Source organism: Oryctolagus cuniculus, chromosome 8 (genome assembly GCF_964237555.1).
Source record: "Oryctolagus cuniculus chromosome 8, mOryCun1.1, whole genome shotgun sequence".
Lineage (NCBI taxonomy): Eukaryota > Metazoa > Chordata > Mammalia > Lagomorpha > Leporidae > Oryctolagus > Oryctolagus cuniculus.
The window spans coordinates 96874798-96895600 of NC_091439.1; the positions used below are offsets into that span (position 1 = coordinate 96874798).

Consider the following 20803-nt stretch of genomic DNA (forward strand, 5'->3'; position numbering starts at 1 on the left):
TATATTTCAATAGGTTAGTTTTGAATGAATAAAATGTTATATTTATTGAATAAAAATGAATGTACTAAATCAGTTAGCTTGTATTTATGTGTAATGAATTAAAATTTGTATTCACTATGTTTTTGTTTAATGTATTCTTCTGATTTTGTTAAAATGCTCAATATGTTTTTATTCTCTTAAGCTGCCAATTATAAGTTACAGATCCATGTTTTTCCCAACTATCTCTGATATGAAGGCCCAGAAGCAATAACATCCCTGTGATAGTTTGGCACACCTACTACCTGAATCTTTGTCTCTAGATACTACTGTTTCATAAAAGGAACAACTTTTTAGGGAAAATTATCAGTATTAGTCACAGAGCAGGAAAAGTACAAGATGAGCCTAAAATATTTAATAGTGTCAGAAATACACAAAACTGGAACATGTCCAAAGGATTTTTGGCACAACTGAAAAAAGCCCCAATAAATGAAGTCTGATTTTAAGCAAAAAAAAAAAAAAATATGATTGATAGGTGTGCATTACAATCCATAGAATAAATTAAATATCTATACTGGTAGAAATAAAAACAAGAAGATAACGTAAAAATATTGTTCTTCCTCATAAAATTCTAGTAATTGAAGAAGTGATGGAAAAGAGAAATTGTCTTTAGCCAAATCCCACAGTAATTTTAGAGAAGATGCTAAAATGGGAAGAAAAAGCATGAGAAGCAAGTATCTCCTCACAAGCTACATATCAATTCTTATTTTATTTACTTGACAGGTAGAGTTATGGACTGACAGGGAGAGAGAGAGCGAGAGAGAGGTCTTCCATCCACTGGTTCACTCCCCAAATGGCCTCAAAGGCCAGAGCTGTGCTTATTCGAAGCCAGGAGCCAGGAGCTCTCTCCAGGTCTCCCACGTGGGTGCAGGGGCCCAAGCACCTGGGGAACCTTCTACTGCTTTCTCAGCCCATAGTAGAGAGCTGGACTGGAAGAGGAGCAACCAGGACTAGAACTGGCCCCCATATGGGATGCCGGCACTGCAGGCAGAGGATTAACCTACTGCGCCACAGCACTGGCCCCCAGCTACATATCAATTCTAAAAAGGAATAACTAATACTTTACAATGAAGAAAGCTACAGATGTCAACTTATCAAAATGATCAAAGCTGACATCACCGTTAAGATACATCAACATCATTTACCTCCGGAAAATGACACACTGCGTGCACATTCTCTACAGCACTACTCTTGCAACACCTGAATTTAATCACAAGGAGACATCAAACAAAAGAAAAGGAAAACAAAACAACTACAAAGGAAACAAAAAATGAAAAAAGAAAATTAAAAAAAAAAAAAAAGGAGACATCCAGCAAACTATACTGAAGGTCATTCTACAAAATAACTGGCTAACACTTCATCAAAGGACCAAAATTCAGACAGGCAAAAAAGAGGGAAGAGAGCGGAAAGACAGAAGAAACATCCCAGATTTAAAGACCAAGGAGAAATGAAACTAATACCACAAGTGATCCTAGATTGGATCCTGGAACCAAAAAGAAGAAAAGCAAAATAGTGAGCCAGAATGAGAATGCCTGAGGCTAACCCTTAGTGCAGCCCCTGCACCCCTTCTCTGCATTTCCTCTCCAAAACCACAGAGTGCTTTCTCTAAAGAAACTGAAATCAGCTGTCCAGGATGAAACAGAGTAGCTGAAATCAATGTAACACAAAGTAAAAATGTCTTCATTGTGACATGTTCGGGTCCCTTTAAGTAATGTCTAGTAGTGTATGCTCAGCATACAAATCAAAGCCAACCGATTAGCAAGTCCTTCACAAATACAATGAAATCCCAGTGAATCATCCTATTTCTTCATTCTGAAATATAAACCCACGAATGATCAGCAGACATTCGGAGAAAGCTAATAAAATGACAAGGCCAAAAATACACACATAAACCAGAATAAACGGATATTGTCAGTTAAGAAAAAAGAATTTGGGGGAAAAATACAAGTCTTAGTAGCCTCTGAGATAGTCAAAAATATTTCACCCATATAAAGATAGCATACCATAAAGATCAAACGATAGAATGGTGGAGTTATTGTGTACTTGACCTCTCCTATGCCTCATCTCAGTGTCTCAGGCCGGATTTGGTCTCTGTCCTTGGCTGTGGCAAAGGCTTTGCACAGACATCATGTGATGGCCCATCTCCCACCTCTGCACAGGGCTCCTGTGACAGCTCTGAGGGTCCTCTCCCAGCACCCACCCACTCAGGGATGACCTGGCAGCGTGAGCAATAGCAGCTGCTGCTAAGTGTTCCCACCTTCCCTCCTCACAGCTTCCTACTGAATCCCAGTGGGACCGAGTGCAGTGGCTCACGGAGATGAGGACTCGGTAATACACTGTACTGAGCTTCCTCCCTCCCAGTTTGACCCCTCTGTGTCTCCTACAGAGATCCTGTACCCTACGATCACTTCCCAGCACAAACCACTGTGCTCTAATCCCCATCTCACACTCTGCCTCCTGAAGTGCACACACACTGGGACACTTTGTATCACAAGTGGTTCTTTATTTAGTATGTAAAACTTTTACCTCCTTTTTAGTGATCTAAGCTGGCTATAAAGTTCAACAAATATATTTAGACCTCCATAACTTGCCAGTGTCTTGAGTGAATGTCATTTTTTTCATTTGGAATTTCTCAACAGAACACTTTTGTCTCTTATTAATTCTAATCCTATAGAATTAAGCAAAAAATCCCCATAAGTTTCCATGTTTCATATATTTTGAGTTAAAATACCAAAGAAGTAAAATGTACACAGCATTCCCCCCACACACACCATTTCTATTAGCTTCATTTCTAATTTAGGGGCATCTCAAGATGTCCACATGCATAAGTTTCTGAAGAACCTCAAATTTTATTATAAAGCTTCTTTCTCATACACATTGGGGGACTATATATTTTCACTTTGATTGTTTAAACAATACAAGGAAGCTCGTACACTTTAATATTAACATGTTTTATAAAATATATTATTAAAAATAGGCCGAAATTAATGGAGACCCCTAGCATTTGGTCACTGACTGACCAGCCTACATAGAGATTACCTATGCTCGTCATTGTGTTACTCATCACCATTGCCTGATTTGACACTTCACTATGCAACACATATCTCCCCAAGGATGACAAGAGAATGCAAAGATACAAAATTCAAAGCTGATGATTTTGCAAATTTTTTTATTTTGTTTTATTTTTGACAGGCAGAGTGGACAGAAAGAGAGAGAGAGAAAGGTCTTCCTTTTTCTGTTGGTTCACCCCCCAATGGCCACTGCAGCTGGCATGCTGAGGCTGGCGCACCGCACTGATCTGAAGCCAGGAGCCAGGTGCTTCCTCCTGGTCTCCCATGTGGGTGCAGGGCCCAAGGACTTGGGCCATCCTCCACTGCCTTCCCGGGCCACAGCAGAGAGCTGGACTGGAAGAGGAGCAACAGGGACATAATCCAGCGCCCCGACCAGGACTAGAACCCGGTGTGCCAGTGTCACAGGCGGAGGATTAGCCTATTGAGCCGTGGTGCCAGCCTGATGATTTTGCAAATTTTAGCACTTCTGGTAAAAGGGCTAAAAATAAGATGAGGAGTTAAAGTCACCTGTGGATTTCATTGACTCACAGATTGGACACTAACTGGTAACTATACTCATATACTGAGCATTTTAAAACACTCCAATGATGTTCTCCAATACTTTTATTATCTCTGGTTTCATGGCACCATAGTATGTTTTTCATTAAATTTCCCATTTCTATAATCAGAATATCCCCAAATTACTACACATTCCCTTATACAGTCAAAAATAGTTTTACTGGAATGTTTTTAGTAATAGCTGAAGGCAGCAACGTTTACAACCTTCAGCTTTTGTTACACCCATAAACATGTGGGAATTCCTTGCAAAGGACCTGCACAGTAAAAAGAATGATTTTTTTTTTCTGACAGGCAGAGTGGACAGTGAGAGAGAGAGAGACAGAGAGAAAGGTCTTCCTTTTGCCGTTGGTTCACCCTCCAATGGCCGCCGCGGCCGGCGCACCGCGCTGATCCGATGGCAGGAGCCAGGTACTTATCCTGGTCTCCCATGGGGTGCAGGGCCCAAGCACTTGAGCCATCCTCCACTGCACTCCCTGGCCACAGCAGAGAGCTGGCCTGGAAGAGGGGCGACTCGGACAGAATCCGGCGCCCCGACCGGGACTAGAACCCAGTGTGCCGGCGCCGCAAGGCGGAGGATTAGCCTAGTGAGCCGCGGCGCCGGCCAAGAATGATATTCTTGCAAATATTGATGGAATGGTTATACATCTGTTGTAGTATAATGATTTGGAATTCCATATAGGCACCTTGACCCCACCCTGATTCAGTTAACACAAGTCTATATGCCACTATAATACTAGTATGAAATAGTATCATCAATGTTTACACAGATATAATGAACTGACAAATATCTAGTTTCAAATTAGCTCCTTGGAATACAGCAAAATAGAGGCTGGTTATCTTAGCCTTAAACATAATTATTAAAAGCACATTTTGTTAGAAGAGAAGAAGGTAATTGGACATTCTCAATGCTCCAACTTGAAATGATACTTGCCCCTTAATTAGTTTTGAAAATTATAAACATAGGTTTCATCTAAATTATGCTTTTATTATTGTTATTGTCCCAGATCTTGTTTAATGAAGATTTCTGTCATCAGATCAAATATGGTATTTCACAACTATAAGAATGATAATCACTAGCAAAAGGATAACAGCAACCAAAGCCATGGTGGCTTTTATTTTGCACCCTCACTGCCACATTTGCCTGAAGTTGTTTGGCTATGTTGCTAAAAGCAGTTGCACTATCTGACAAGCTTCCTGATTTGTCCTGTAGTTCATCTAGCCTGTCCCCTCTTTCAATTACCTGTGTAATATTTTCTTGCATGACATCAGTAACTTCATCCATCTGATTCTGAACATGCTTAATTTTATCATTTCTAGGTCCCAATCTTGGTCCAGACAGTCCCCTTAGAAAAAAGTCCTCTTCTTCACCTGAATCAGCTTCCAAAAGATTTTTCCTTTCACTTTTCACAGAACCAGTGGCATCATCATCATCATTTAGGTGACCTTGAACTTGGGAGGCTTTTTTTTTTTTTTTTTTTTTACTCTTCTACTTCCCACCAGAGCAAGTATTCACCACCTGAGGCTCCAGGGGAGCTCCAGGAAGCTCTCTGGAGCTGGTGGTGCAGGGCAGGCAAGGGAAGGAGTGGGAAGCCAAGGAAAAAGCTGGGAGGGGGAGACAATGGGCGGGACCCTGCATCCGCCGCTGTACCGCAGCTCATCGAGCCCACAAATGGTTCTAAAAAGCAGACTGGAAAGAGGAGACTTGGAAACTCACACAACTCAGTGGTAACTGGAAATAACCAGCTCATTGCTATGGCAGTGAGAGGTACTGAGTGCTAGCATCCGGGAAAGTCACAATTTATGATTCATACAGGGGTGAGAGGAATAGGAAACTCTTGGAGAAGGTCAAGCATCTGCTTATGGACAGAATGGGGGAAATGTTACTTACACACTTAGAAAGTGAAGTGACTTTTTAATAATTTCTAAAGATTTACTTTGTATTTTAAAAGTCAGAGTTACAGAGAGCGAGTGAAAGGGAGGCTGGGAGGGTGAATCTTCCAAACAGTAGTTCTCTCCTCAGATGGCCTCAACAGCCAGGCTGGGCCAGCCAAGCCAGGAGCTTAATATCCCAGGCCATAGCAGAGAGTTGGATTGGAAGAGGAGCAGCCGGGACTAGAACCCGCACCTATATGGGATGCTGGAGCTTCAGGCCAGGATGTTAACCTGCTGCGCCACAGCGCCAGCCCCATGAATTAACTTTTTAAAAGTAGTTCTAGAAGCCTGGTTAAAAGAAAATGACAGAGTTATTTTGGCACAATGGTTAAGGTACCCCATAATGGGATGCCTGGGTTTGTGTGCCTGCTCAGTTCCAGATTCCAACTTCCTGCCAATGTACAACTGGGAGGCAGCAGGTGATGGCTCAACACTTGGGTTCCTAAAACTCACATGCGAAACCTGGATTGAGTTCCTGGTCTATCTCTGGCTATCGTGGACATCTGGGGTATGAACAAGAAGATGGGAGATATCTGTCTCTTTCTCCCACTTTCAAATAAATATTTTTTTTAAGATTTTCATTTGTTTATTTGAGGGGTAGAGTTAGAGAGAGAAAGGTCTTCCATATGCTGGTTCACTCCCTAAATGGCTGCAAAGGCCAGAGCTGGACTGATTCAAAGCCAGGAGCCAGGAGCTTCTTCTAGGTATTCCATGTGGGTGTAGGTGCCCAAGCACTTGGGCCATCCTCCACTGCTTTCCCAGGTCATACCAGAGAGCTGAGTAGGAAGAGGAGCAGCCAGGAAATGAACAGGTGCTCACAGGGGATGTCGACACTACCTGCAGGCAGAGGATTAACCTACTATGCTACTGCGACGGCCCCTAAATATGTTTCTTTTTTTTAAAAAGAAAATGATCAATATTTCTGCAAATAGTTTTGTCACATTGTTTTATATCTTTGTCAAACACAAATGGTTAAGAATGATATACTACTATAATTTTAATGATCTTAATTATTTCTAAAATTTACTTATGAGTGAAACTGATGGCTTTTTTTTTGTTTATAGTACTTGTGTATATTCCTGCTTAACTATGTTTTTCACATTTTACTTGCTGAATTCTTTATTAAGTAGAGCATTAAGCCTTTGACTATAATGTAAACTGTTAATACAAAGCTCTTATAATGAAAATGTTATCTCAAAAATTAAAAACAGGGGCCAGTGCTGTGGCATAGCAGGTAAAGTTGCCGCCTGCAGTGCCAGCTGCTCCACTTCTGATCCAGCCCTCTATTATGGCCTGGGAAAGCAGCAGAGGATGGCGCAAGTGCTTGGGCCTCTACACTGACGTGGGAGACCCTGAAGAAGCTCCTGGCTCCTGGCTTCAGATTGGCTCAGCTCTGGCTATTGCAGCCATTGGGGAGTGAACCAATGGATGGAAGATCTCGATCTCCCTCTCTCTTTGCCTCTGCTTCTCTGTAACTCTTTCAAATAAACAAATTTTAAAAAAAATTAAAAAGAGAGCTGGCATTGTGGCATAGCAAGTTAAGCCTCCGGTTTGAAACCTGAGTGCTCCACTTCCCAAGCAGCTCCCTGCTATTGTGCCTGGGAAAGCAGCAGATGATAACCCAAGTGCTTGGGCCCCTGTACCCATATGGGATATGTAGAGGAGGCTCTGGGCTCCTGGCTGTGGCCTGGCCCAGCCTGGTCATTGCGGCCATTTGAGGAGAGAACTAGCAGACAGAAAACTCTGTTTCTGCCTCTATGTCTTGCTCTGCATCATTCTATCTTTGAAATAAATAAATAAGGGAGCCAGTATTGCGGCATAGCAGGTTAAGCCTCTGCCTGCAATGGCATCCCATTGGCACCAGTTTGAGCCCTGACTGCTCCACTTCTGATCCAGCTCCCTGCTAATGGCCTGGGGAAGGCAGCTAAGGGTGTTTCAAGTGCTGGGGGCCCCGCTACCCATGTGGGAGACCTGGAAAAAGCTCCTGGCTTCGGCCTGGTCCAACCCTGGCAGTTGTGGTCATCTGGGGAGTGAGTCAGCGGATTGAAGATCTCTGTCTCTCCCTCTCTCTCTCTCTCTGTAACTCTGATTTTCAAATAAATCTTTTTAAAAATTTAAAAAGGAAGAGAGAGAGAGGGAAGGAGGAAGGGAAGTATAAGAATTGCAACTATGGGGGCCGGCGCCATGGCTCACTTGGTTAATCCTCCGCCTGCGGTGCCGGCATCCCATATGGGCACCAGATTCTAGTCCCATTTGCTTCTCTTCCAGTACAGCTCTCTGCTGTGGCCCGGAGTGCAGTGGAGGATGGCCCAAGTGCTTGGGCCCTGCACTCGCATGGGAGACCAGGAGAAACACCTGGCTCCTGGCTTCGGATCAGCATAGTTCCGGCTGTAGCGGCCATTTTGGGGGTGAACCAATGAAGGAAGACCTGTCTCTGTTTCTCTCCTCTCACTGTCTATCTATCAAATAAAGAATAAAATAAAAAAATAAAAAAGAATTGCAACTATGAACTATATTAAATGTGTTCTCTTTATATTAAAACAAATGCAATGACAGGCTCCATTTAAACAAGAATCAAAAATTCTGCAAAACTCAGTGTTTTCCTTTGTAGTGTTTAAAGAGAGCATAACCAAATATAGAATTTAATTGTAAAGGTGCCAGAGGTACAAAGGGACTTAATTCCTAGCCTCAGTAAGCCTCCTGTGCCAAAGTTAGGGCCTGGAGAAGAAAATAATGGGGTGTTGAGACCTTGGATGGGGGGCAAGCCTAAAATTATTGAACCCCAAGATTCCCCTGGGTTCTGTTTCGGGGTGTGGAGTAGCAGAGATATTTTTACGAGGGGTCACAGAAAGGTTTCAACTGAACTTAAAGCTATAGGAACCACAGTAGTGATCTTAGTTTGGGCAGCAATATCACAGCACCATGGATGAATGGCATGTCAAGAAAATGTTTTTCACGGAGCCAGAGGCTGGACATGAGATCAGAGTCCCAGCATGGAAGGTTCTGGTAAAAACCCACTTACAGCTTGCAGGCTCCCAGAGGGAGGGTCACAGATCTCCTTGGGGGCCATTTTATGACAACTAATCTCATTTACAAGGGGTCTTCCCTCAGCACCTAATTATCTCCCCAAACCCTACTTCCTAAATCTATCACATTGGGAGTTGGAATTTCATGTTATATTGTGAGAGGACACATTCTCTAAGAGCCATTTAGGATTCCTCGTATCAGTGAGCCAGCAGACTAAAAAGTCACAATATTAGTGAGTACTACTGATTACCAGAAAGAGGCTACGATCACAGTTACACGAGAGGGGAGGAGAGGAGAGGAGAGGCCTTGTGGTAACTCAGCTCCTGGTGATAACTCGAGGAGTGTACTTGCAGCAACCGTGACCAAAGCAGGAAAAGGCAGCTTGGGGAGGAAGGCCCATGTCTCCCAGCAGACCAGCAATCTAGAGCAGCCAAATTACTAGCCTAAAGTGAGGACAATACAGAATTTGTAATGGAGGAGGTGGAGGATGAGAAATGCTAACTACACCTTGAGGATCACTGGTAGCAGCAGGGACACCTTTGTAAAGGCCCAATTTGGCCACTTGCTTTGTCCCACCGCACAGCAATACTCTTCAGCTGCACTGCATGTACTGCATTGTGCCCTTGGCTTTCTGTTCCTGTGAGACACCTGTGAGAAGCTGTGCAAGTACTGACTCATGCATATGCCCATCCAGATGGTGTGGAGTTAGCTCCAAATGATGCAAATCTGAACCCACGGAGAAAAAGGCCAACACACTCTCCTCTACCATTTTCAGGTGAGCTAATCTGACGAGCATTCTACATCCCACTCCAGACGGCCCCAGCAGCACCACTATCCACAATTATGCACAACAGTGACCAGCGTGGTAATGCATGGTAGAACTGCCTTTCCCCTTTTCTGTGTTACTTTCCTCATCCCACGCTCCTTTCTAGATCAGTTCCAGATACAAATAATAGCATGTAAGCTCTTCTGTTCTTGTTTTCTTAGGGCAAATAGGCTAAAAGATACATTTTTGAAAGTCAGAACTATAGTTAATAAAATTAAAATACACATTAAGACATATTAAAAGGTAAAGTCAAGGAAATATCTCATAATGTAGAAACAAGAGATAAAGATGACCGAAAATAAGATGACAGAGAAGCAAAATGTACAGCAGGTTCACCTTGTGGTCCAAAGAAAATAAACTGGACACAAAAAAAGCAAGGAAAAGGTAGAGAGAAAATCATGTAGCAAAATAATGCAATGAAGTTTTCCAGAATACACACACAAATGTGACCTAAAAACAGAAACACCCAGAGCCAAGTTTGATGAATAAAATACTCAAATTCTGCAAAATATCAAATGAGGATTGATGAAGATCCTGAAACATTTGAAAAATTATTATCTGCAAAGAAATAGGAATTATAGTGCCATCACTCTTTATCAGCAACCAGGAATGCTGGAGGATACTAGAGCAAAGTCTTCATATTTCTGAAAAGGAAAATAGTTTTAATCTAGATTTTATGTCACACCAAATTATCAAGTGTCAGAAAATTATGTTTCACATATCCCAGGAGTGAAACAGAGTCACATACTCTTCCTACAATATACTAGGTCATGCTGCCATAACCACTCAAAAATCTCTCTGGTTTACAAACACTCAAGGCTTATTTCTCTCTCATGTTACATACCCCTTTCCAATATAGTGGGAACTCTGACACCTTTTCTCACTCCAGAAAGCTAACAGAACTGCCGTTATTGGGAATATTGATGGTGACTGTCACAAAGGGAAAAAGGCATTTCTGCTGGGCAAATCAAGCTAATTTCATGAAAGCACAAAACTGTAATTCTACCACACTCCTGGAACGTAAGTTGTGTGTGCAGGGGAGAGAAAAGTAAATGGTGGATAGCACAGGGCATTCTTAGGAATTAATATGAAGAATATATTCCAGTAAAACAAAATTGTAAACTAACAAGTTATTGGGGGGCTGGCACTGTGGCTTAGTGGGTAGGACCACCTGCAGTGCTGGGCATCCCATACGGGCTCCAGTTCAAGTCTTAGCTGCTCCACTTCCGATCCAGCTCTCTGTTATGGCCTGGGAAAACACTGGAAGATGGCCAAAATCATTGGGCCCCTGCAACCACAAGGGAAACTCGGAAGAAGCTCCTGGCTCCTGGCTTTGGATCTGCACAGCTCTGGCCATTGTGACCATCTGGGGAGTGAACCTTCAGATGGAAGACACCTCTCTCTCTCTCTCTCTCTCTCTCACTGCCTCCGCCTCTAACTCTGCCTTTCAAATAAAATAAATAAATCTTAAAAAAAAAGTTATTAGATCTAGTAAACAATGGATTTACTGACCTGAGTTGACTTCAAGGAGGAAAATAGATAACTAGAGGCAAAGACAGTAAAAAGGGAGTAAGATTAGGATGATTGAGAAGCTAGGGAGAAATGAGATTATGATGAACAAAATTACAAACAGAGGAGGAGGACAGGAAAGAGAAGGAGAAAGAATCATATTAGAACTGACCCAGAGGGACTGATGCTGTGGTGCAGCTGATAAAGCCACCACCTGCAGTGCCGACATCCCACATGGGTACCAGTTCTAGTCCCAGCTGCTCCACTTCTGATCCAGCTCTCTGCCATGGCCTGGGAAAGCAGTAGAAGATGGCCCAAGTCCTTAGGCCCCTGTACCCACATGGGAGACCCAGAGAGGCTCCTGGCTCCTAGCTTCAGATCAGCTCCAGCCATTGTAGCCACTTGCGGAATGAACCAGAGGATGGAAGACTCACTCTCTCTCACTGCCTCAGCCTCTTTGTATCTCTGCCTTTCAAATAAATAAAAAATCTTAAAAAAAAAAAAAAAAAAAAACTGACCCAGAATATCATCCACTCAGGAGCATGAATATAATGATATGAAACACATAAAGAAGTAAATGGCATTATTTGGCATTGGAATGAGTAACAGTAACAAACATAAAGAAAACAAAACATTTATTAATTTTCAGTGTTAAAAATCAACTTACAGGGAGCAAGCATTTAGCCTAGTGGTTAAGATTCCTACATCTCACATTAGAGTGCCTGGGTTTGATTGCTGGCTCTGGATCTTAATTCCAGCTTCCTGCTAATGCAGACCCTGGGAGGCAGCAGCTGATGACTCAATTAGAAGTGTTCTTTGCCACCCATGTTGGGGACCTGGATTAAGCTCTCCTGGCTTAGGCCTGGCTCAGCCCCAGCCATTGCTGGCATTTGGAAAGTGAACTGGCAGATGGAAGCACGCTTTCGTTTCTCTCACAAAAAAAAAAAATGTTATAGAAAAAGTCATCCTACAGATTAGAAGTGTTAACTACAATTACAAAACAGCATATGCTATCTACTTTGGCAAAGTAAAAGAAGCATATTTTAGAGTTGTTACATGAAGGTGGAACAGGAAGTGGAGGAAAAGATGAGACTCTCCTGTTAGAATATGAAGAAACAAGTGAAGCTTTCTCTGAAGAAAAAGAACTAGCGGTTGCAGTTCTCAATGGAGGAACTGAGACGAAAACTGTAGCTGGCTCAGAAAAGACAAAAAACTTTATAGCTACGGAAATGTGTTACAATGTACATTGCCGACTCTTGGGAAGTCAGGAAACAGCACGCAAACACACTATTCAGAGATGTTTTAAACATCAGAAGAAACAGAAACTAAATTGGTTTAGTGAGGCTGATGGTCAGAAGAAGAAACATTTATTTCAACATAAACCCATATCCATTATTTGATTGGTTTAACAATGTGGATGAATTCTTAGATTTTTCCTAAGTCATTTTTTCTGTCACTAATAAAGTGTAATGAATGTCAACAATTGAATAAGATTTTTTGCCAGTTAATATTACTGTTTATCATTGTATTTGAAGTCCCAGATAATTCAATATGTAAAAAAAAAGTTTATAAACTATAGTATTTGGAGACCAGCATTGTGGTATAACAGGTAAAGCCACCATCTGAGAAGCTGGCATCCCATGTGTGTGCTGGTTTGAGCCTTGGCTACTACACTTTAAATCCAGCTCCCTGACAATGGTCTGGGAAAGTGGTAGATGATGGCCCGAATACTTGGGCCCTAACACTCACATGGGAGGACTAGAACTAGCTCCTGGCTCCTGGCTTCAGCCTGGTCCAGCGCTGGCCACTGTGGCCATCTGGGGAATGGACCAGCACACAGAAGCTCGCTCACTCTCTCTCTCTCTCTCTCCCCTCCATGCCGTAACTTTCAAAATAAATAATCTTTAAAGAAAAGCAACAGATTTTGGAACACAGAATAATTTAGAATATATGACAATAATGTCATTATTTGTGGGTAATAAGAAAAAAACAAAAGTAACAACTGCAAAATTATCACAGGCATTAAAGCTTCTAAAAGGTGGCTGATTATATGAGATCAATATTAAAAAAATCAACAGAAGTGATATTGGCAAGACAGGGGAGTAGGATATACAAACTTTCCTTGCCCACAGAAATCAACAAATATGTAGACAATTATCAATGAATGATAGTAACCTTAGGAGATTTGAGGGACCATTTAAGGAACTGCAGCAGTATAGCTGAAGGAAAAAAAATACCACTTATGAAGGGTTGCTGGGGAGATCAGCAAAGCTGAGACACCTGAAGATGGGAAAACAAAAAAAGACAGGGCTATCAGTATTAGCCACTCTGCAGGTGCCACCATGGTCCCCAGTGGTCTGCTGCGTGGGTGACACTGGCATCATCTGCCACTGAAGTAACCAAAAGCCATCCATCATGTGGACTCCCAAGTGGGAAATATAGCTGTGCCCCTCCCAAGAACAATTCACTGTTGTGCTGCTCCAGGGAGCGAGTCACCCCCTCTCAAAGCTGTGCACTGCCACTCTGTGCCTGCCTTGCATTTCATATCCTGGCTTTGTGGCAGCATCATGCACACCTGTGCCTCAGACATCAAAGCTACCACAGGTATAGTGTAGACACTCCCCAGACACTTAAGCCCAGTGTCTGACTGCAGTACAGAACCCAGCTTCGTAGATGGTCTATGACCACCCATGCCCCTGACATTTGAGCCATACACACACAGTTAACCCAATACCCAGATCTCAGAGCTGCTGCATCTTCTGCCATGCTATAAAGATTCCAGCTCTAAGACTGGAGTGCACACCATCACAACAGAACTCCTACTCTGAGCTTGTCTGCAACCCAGGTCCAGAGCTGCTGTAGCTCTGCACATCCCTGCAGTCTATAACCGCCCAAATTTGTGCACCATCACCATGGAGGCAATATGGGTATCTTTGCCCCCGGCAATGATGGCACCAGTGCCTCAGACTATGAAGACCGGATCCCTCCGCATGTACTTAGGACTCAGACCCTGGTTCCAGGGTCACTCGATCTGTATCATAAACACTGGTGCCACTGCTACCACGACCAGGTCCAGAAGACAGACCTGCTGCCTAGAGGGATCCAATTTGCCACCACTTGCCTAGGTAGAAGAAAAAGAAATAGGAAAGACCCCAGCAACCTTCACCACCAAAGACCCCAATAGACATTTCCGCTGTTGCAGACACAGCCTTGGCCACTGGGGATTCCTGCCATCTCCATCCATGTCAACGGCTGCTGACAGGGCTAAGAGACTACATGGCTACGCCTCTCCCAGAATTGCCACATCCCATCTAGCAGTCACATTGGCAACCACCCATGAGTCTTTCTCCACTGAAACCAGTTCAAGAAGTCTAGAAGTGGCAACTGCTCTATCAAATATGTAGATATCATTGCAAGGTAACAAAAAACAGGAGGTGGGAGGGAAGGAAACAAAGCACCAAAAGAACACAGTAATTTACCAGTAACTAACACCAAATACACGTAGACACATTGTCTGACAAAGAATTCTAAATCACTGTTTTAAGGAAACTCACTGAACTTCAAAAGAATACAGAGACAACTTAAAGAATCAGGAAAACAATGCACAACAAAATGAAATCTGAAAAAAAAAAAGAACCAAATGCAAATACTGGAGGTAAACAATGAATGAAATTTAAAAATGCATTTGAGGGCATCAACAGAATTAATCAAGCAGAAGAAAAAAAATCCATGAATCATTTGAAATATATAGTCAGAGGAGAAAAAATGAAGATGAAAAATCTACAGGATTTATGGAATATTCTCAAGAGTTAAAATTCACATTATAGAAGTTAAAGAAGAGACAAAGGGACAGAAAACTTATTTGAAGAAATAATAGCTAAAATTTTCCCAAACCTGAGGAAAGCTACAGGTAGCCGGTTACAGAAAGCTCAGTAATGTCCAAACAGATCCAAGCAAGACATAAGCCATCAGGGCAGGCACTGTGGTACAGCAGGTTAAAGCCCCAGCGCGCAGCACTAACATCCCATATGGGTACCAGTCCCAGCTGCTCCACTTCCAATCCAGCTCCCTGCTAACACACTCGAGAAAGCAGTGGAGGATGGCCCCCTGCACTCACATGGGAGACCCGGAAAAACCTGGCTCCTAGCTTCAGATGGGCTCAGCCATTTGGGGAGTGAGCCAGCAGATGGAAGACCTTTCTCTCTGTCTCTACCTCTAATTCTTTCAAATAAATAAATCTTAAAAAAAAAAAAAAAAGACATAAACTGTCAAAAGCTAAAGAAGCTGGTGCTGTGGCTCAATAGGCTAATCCTCTGCCTTGCCGACACACCGGGTTCTAGTCCCGGTCGGGGCGCTGGATTCTGTCCCGGTTGCCCCTCTTCCAGGCCAGCTCTCTGCTGTGGCCAGGGAGTGCAGTGGAGGATGGCCCAAGTGCTTGGGCCCTGCACCCCATGGGAAACCAGGAGAAGCACCTGGCTCCTGGCTTCGGATCAGCGCGATGCGCCGGCCACAGCGCGCCGGCCACGGTGGCCATTGGAGGGTGAACCAACGGCAAAAGGAAGACATTTCTCTCTCTCTCACTGTCCACTCTGCGTGTCAAAAGCTAAAGAAAAAGAGAATCTGGAAAGAGCAATAAAAAGATCCTTACAAGCAAGTCCTATAAGGCTTTCAGCAGATTTCTCAACAGAAACTTTGGAGACAAGGAAACAGGGATAGAATCAAAGTGATGGAGAGGGGAGGCGGAAACCCGCCAATCAAGAATACTTTGCCTAGTAAGGCTGTCTTTCAGAAATGAAGCAGATACTCTCTCAGATGAATAAATTGAGGGGGTTCACCAAAAGGCCTCTCCACCCATGAGAAATGCTAAAGGGAATTCCTCAAGCTCAAAGGATGCTAATTTAACAGTACCCCTCCCCCCACCTTTTAACCACAGTATTTCTAAATCTCATCCATTTCCCAATGCATCCTAATTCACCACCTGAATTCCTGCTCATATTCTCCTTGGATATACTTTAACCTCCATATAAGATTTAAACTCCTAGGTGGCAGAAAATGTCCATCTATATACATCTGCCAAGGTGTCCCACCAGAAGTACTTAATGTTTGCTGAATAGAACTTACACATACTGCAATGCTGTATTGAACATACTTTCACATTTCCTTTCCCTTTTTAACAGGAATTCTAGGGAGGAAGAATGTAACTGCACTGTTCTTCCCTCACCAAGGGAGGGAAAGCAGAGTCCAGTTAGGTCAGTTACAAAACATAGCCTTGCATGACCAAGTTTTATTTGTCCCTACTGATCCTCTATTTGGTTTTCACTCAGATCTATGTCCTCTTCCCAGTTATTTTTCATGTTTATTTCATTGGCTGCACTCACAGGGTCTTTGTATCCAGTGAAGTAGAAAACTTCCTCAAAGCTTACAAAACTTTTACCCATTTCCATCATCCAAGATACTTCAGCCTTTTGCCTTTTTCTGTTGGACTCACCCTTAAGCCAGTATTCTTAGGCTCAATACACTCTCATGATTCAGTGTTCTTCTAACTGTCCTCTAAGAACAAGTAGACCCCAGGAAATCCTTAGAAAAACTGTCATTGGCCTACCTTCCATAAACTGCACAGTCTTAGACCAAGTCTTTTTTTTTATATATTTATTTATTTGAAAGTCAGAATTACACAGAGAGAGAGGAGAGGCAGAGAGAGAGGGGTCTTCCATCTGCTGGTTCACTCCCCAATTGGCCGCAATGGCCAGAGCTTCGCTGATCTGAAGCCAAGAGCCAGGAGCTTCTTCCAGGTCTCCCATGTGGGTACAGGGGCCCAAGGACTTGGGCCATCTTCCACTGCTATCCCAGGCCATAGCAGAGAGCTGGATTGGAAGAGGAGCTGCCGGGACTAGAACCAGCGCCCATATGGGATGTTGGCTCTACAGGCCAGGGTGTTAACCCACCGCACAATAGCACCGGCCCCTAGACAAAGTCTTGGCAAAATTAATATCATGCTTTGATTTAGGAATTCCTGAGAACAGTATTTCCCAGCCACTGCATCTACTCTTTGAATAAGACCAACTACTGCTCAATCAAATGTCCTGAGAATGGTGGAATCTACTAGAGTGATAAGTTTAGTACAGTTAGGAAGAATAAAAGGAGGCTATATTACAGGGGAAAAAAAAATCACACTTCTCACAATTTAGTAAGGATTTATATATTGTTGGGCCGGCATTGAGGAATAGTGGGTTAAATCATCACCTGCAAAGCCAGCATCCCACATTGGAGTGCCAATTTAAGTCTCAGCTACTCCACTCCAATCCACCTTCCTGCTAATGTGGCTGGGAAGGCAGCAGAGAATGGCAAGTACTTAGGTCCTTGCTACCCACTTAGATCAGGATGGAGCTCCTGGCTCCCAGCTTCAGTGCAGCTTAGAACTCACTGTTGCTGTCAATTAGGTAGTAAACCAGAGGATGCAAGCCCTCTCTCTAACCCTCTAGCTTTCAAAGAAATAAATAAATAATTTTTAAAGGATTCATATATTGTGTCAGTGGAGACTATTTCAAATTCTCCCACTCAGTATGACCTCACAGAAGTAATGATAAGCAGCTGCTATTGGAAAGGCAATGAATGTATTTGCAAAGATGTCTGGTTGAAGCACAGAAGCTGTTTTTGCATGAAAGAGGAAACAGAAAACATGGGCTTATGATTTTATATCAGATGACATCAAGAGGGACCTAGCCACATCAAAAACCTCTAAAACAGTCTATATACCTGAAATATTTCATGTGTACATAAATGGCTTAAAAAGAGAAACACAGTGTTGAACTTAAAATTAATCTCAATAATATTCTATCTCCATAGATATAAGTTGAAGACTCTTATAAAATACAGAGCAAAAAACCTAATTACCTCCATCACAAAGGAGACACATTATTCTTTATCCTGCTAAGGATGCATTCATGAAAACCACTTGATCCTTAGCTTTGTACCTAAATTCTCCACATCTGAAAATCATTGTAAATCCAATGGGATTTAACATTCTATAAACCAGTGCCAATTTAATATTTTCAGCCAAATCACAGGCACAGTTAATCAAACAAAGTTCACAGCCCAGAATCACTAAGAACACCTGGAACCTCTGGGCAGCTAATTGCACATGTGATGTAAAGACAAGTTCTTTCAGTGACTTCACTGGTACCAAATCTGAAGTAGTTTACTGACCTGTTTTACGGTCTTCAGGATACCACAAACAAGTTTAGGATATAGAAGAAACTGAAAGGGAAACTGAAGTGTAAGATTTAGAAACAAAGGAGAGACAAAATATTAGACAAAATGATCCACATGGCAGATGAAATACTATGAATTGTACATGCACTTTAAGGTTTTTATCTCTACTATCAAGAACTTGGGGTCTAAACTGTTTGGACGGCCGGCGCCATGACTCAATAGGCTAATCCTCCGCCTGCGGCGCCAGCATCCCAGGTTCTAGTCCCAGTCGGGGTGCCGGATTCTGTCCCGGTTGCTCCTCTTCCAGGCCAGCTCTCTGCTGTGGCCCAGGAAGGCAGTGGAGGATGGCCCAAGTGCTTGGGCCCTGCACCCGCATGGGAGACCAGGAGAAGCACCTGGCTCCTGGCTTCAGATCAGCGTGGTGCACCGGCCACAGCGGGGGTGAACCAACGGAAAGGAAGACCTTTCTCTCTGTCTCTCTCTCTCACTGTCCACTCTGTCAAAAAAAAAAAAAAAAAAAAAAAAAAAAAAAAAAAAAAAAAAGGACCACTTCTGTAGAATATACTTCAATTTTTAATACGCATCAAGATATTAGGAATGCTTTCTATCAAAGCAGTTAAATGATAAAAATCAGGAAAAAGTGACCCAGGGTGTCATAGACACACACTTATCCTGGTCCAGCTATCCCAAACAAAAAATTTAAAACAGAGTCCTAAGTTTAAGACTTGAAACTATGTAACTACTTAGTAGAAAATATACAGGAAAAGCTTTAAAATGTTAGTGAAGGCAAAGAAGTTTGGGATATGACCTCAAAAGCAGACAATAAAAGCAAAAATAGAAAAAAAATTACATCAAATTTAAAAAGCTTCTGCACGGAAAAGGAAGCAAATCAAGTGAAGAGATAACCTGCAGATGGGACAAAAGATTTACAAACTAAACATGTGATAAAGGGTTAATATCCAAACTACATAAGGATTCAAACAGCAAAATAAATAAATAAAAAATTACTCAATTAAACAATAGATATGAAATCTTCATAGATACTTCTCAAAAGACATACAAACAGCCAACAGGTCTTTAATCACTAACCATGGAAATGCAAATCCAAACCATGAGATACCACCTGTCTCCTGTCAGAATGACTATTATTCAAAGACAAAAGGTAAGTATCATAAAGGTAGGGAGAATTCCTGAACATTCTTACCAAGAAAGTAAATCAATACAGCCATGTGAGAGTAACCAAGATGACAGAGTAGGAGGGAGCTTACTGCTCTAGTCCAGAGGAAAATAGTTAAAAACCATCAGAGCGCAGTCTCTGGAATGAGTTAGGGAGAAAACGGCAGAGGAAGCTCCACACAAATCAGAGAAACACTGTGGATCCAAGAGGAGGATGTGAATGCACACAATTCAGGACCCCAGCAGTTGAGAACCTCAGCACCAGCTTTGCAGAGTGAGGTGAGACCAGACTCCAGCAGCCCAAGCCACTGGCGATTAAGCTGCGGGAAGAGCCTGGCGTTAGTCTAGCTTGGAGCCCTGTGGGGGACAGCATACCTGCCAACCTAGAGGATAAAACAGGGTTCGTTTTTCTCTCCCTGACCACCCAGCATTGATGTCCTGTAATTAGCCGAAAGCGGGCAGGCACCATTTTGGACATAGCAATCAGCCAAGAGATGTCGGAGTCTGGCTGGGGGAACTGACGAGGGGCTTGGTGCTCATGACTGTGGGAGCCTTGTGTGCTGGACTGTGAAAACACTGTGGCTTCATGTGATGGTGCAGAGTATGGGCTGGGTCTTTGGGCAGTCACTGTGGGCGGGGCTACGCATGCTTGGGGCTCCCTGATTCCCTGGTAAGTGTCAATGCGGTGGAATCTGCACGCACACCGAGGACTGCACGGATCCTTTGTGTGGTTGTGGCAGTGCGGATGAATGTTGTACCCACAGAGGCTAGTACCCAGGCATTGAAAAAAAGGAGGGGTGCGTGGAGACTACGCCAACAGAGCTAAATACATCTCCCCTCTGATTAAAAAAAAGAAGCATTGTGGCACAGTGGGTTAAGGCCCCGATCTGCAGTGCCGGCACCTCATACGGGCGTCAGTTCAAGTGCATGCTGTTCTACTTCCTATCCAGCTCTCTGCTTATGTGCCTGGGAAAGCAGCAGAGGATGGGACTTGCACCCACATGGGAGACCTGGAAGCTCCTGACTTCGGATCAGTGTGCCCCGGCCTTGCCACCATCTGGGGAAGTGTACCAGCAGATGGAATTCTCTCTGCCTCTGCCTCTCTGTAACTGCGCTTTTCAAATAAATAAAATAAAATAAAAAAAGCCAAAACAGGGGAAAAATAAATAAACCAGTAAGTCTCTCTACAAATGCCTAAAAATAAATGCAGCAATTCAAGAAACAAGAATAAGACAACATGACACTCCCAAAAGAACCCAACATTTCAATGCTAGAATGTGAGACTGAAGTAACACCAGAAATGGAATTGACAGGATCACTTAGAAGTAATCAGAAGCAAATCCATGAACTAAAGAAATCCGTCAACGACATGAAAGAAAATTTTTCTCATGAAATTGAGATTTTTAAAGAGAAATCAAAATGAAATCTTTGACATGAAGACTTCAATAGAACAAAT

At 42.8% G+C, this 20803-nt stretch overlaps 1 pseudogene; it reads right to left on the minus strand.

Annotated features, from left to right (window-relative positions):
* Positions 1-4565: 4565 nt before the first annotated feature.
* On the minus strand, positions 4566-19816 carry LOC100354371 (vesicle-associated membrane protein 4 pseudogene; annotated as a pseudogene).
* Between the last annotated feature and the right edge of the window lie 987 nt (positions 19817-20803).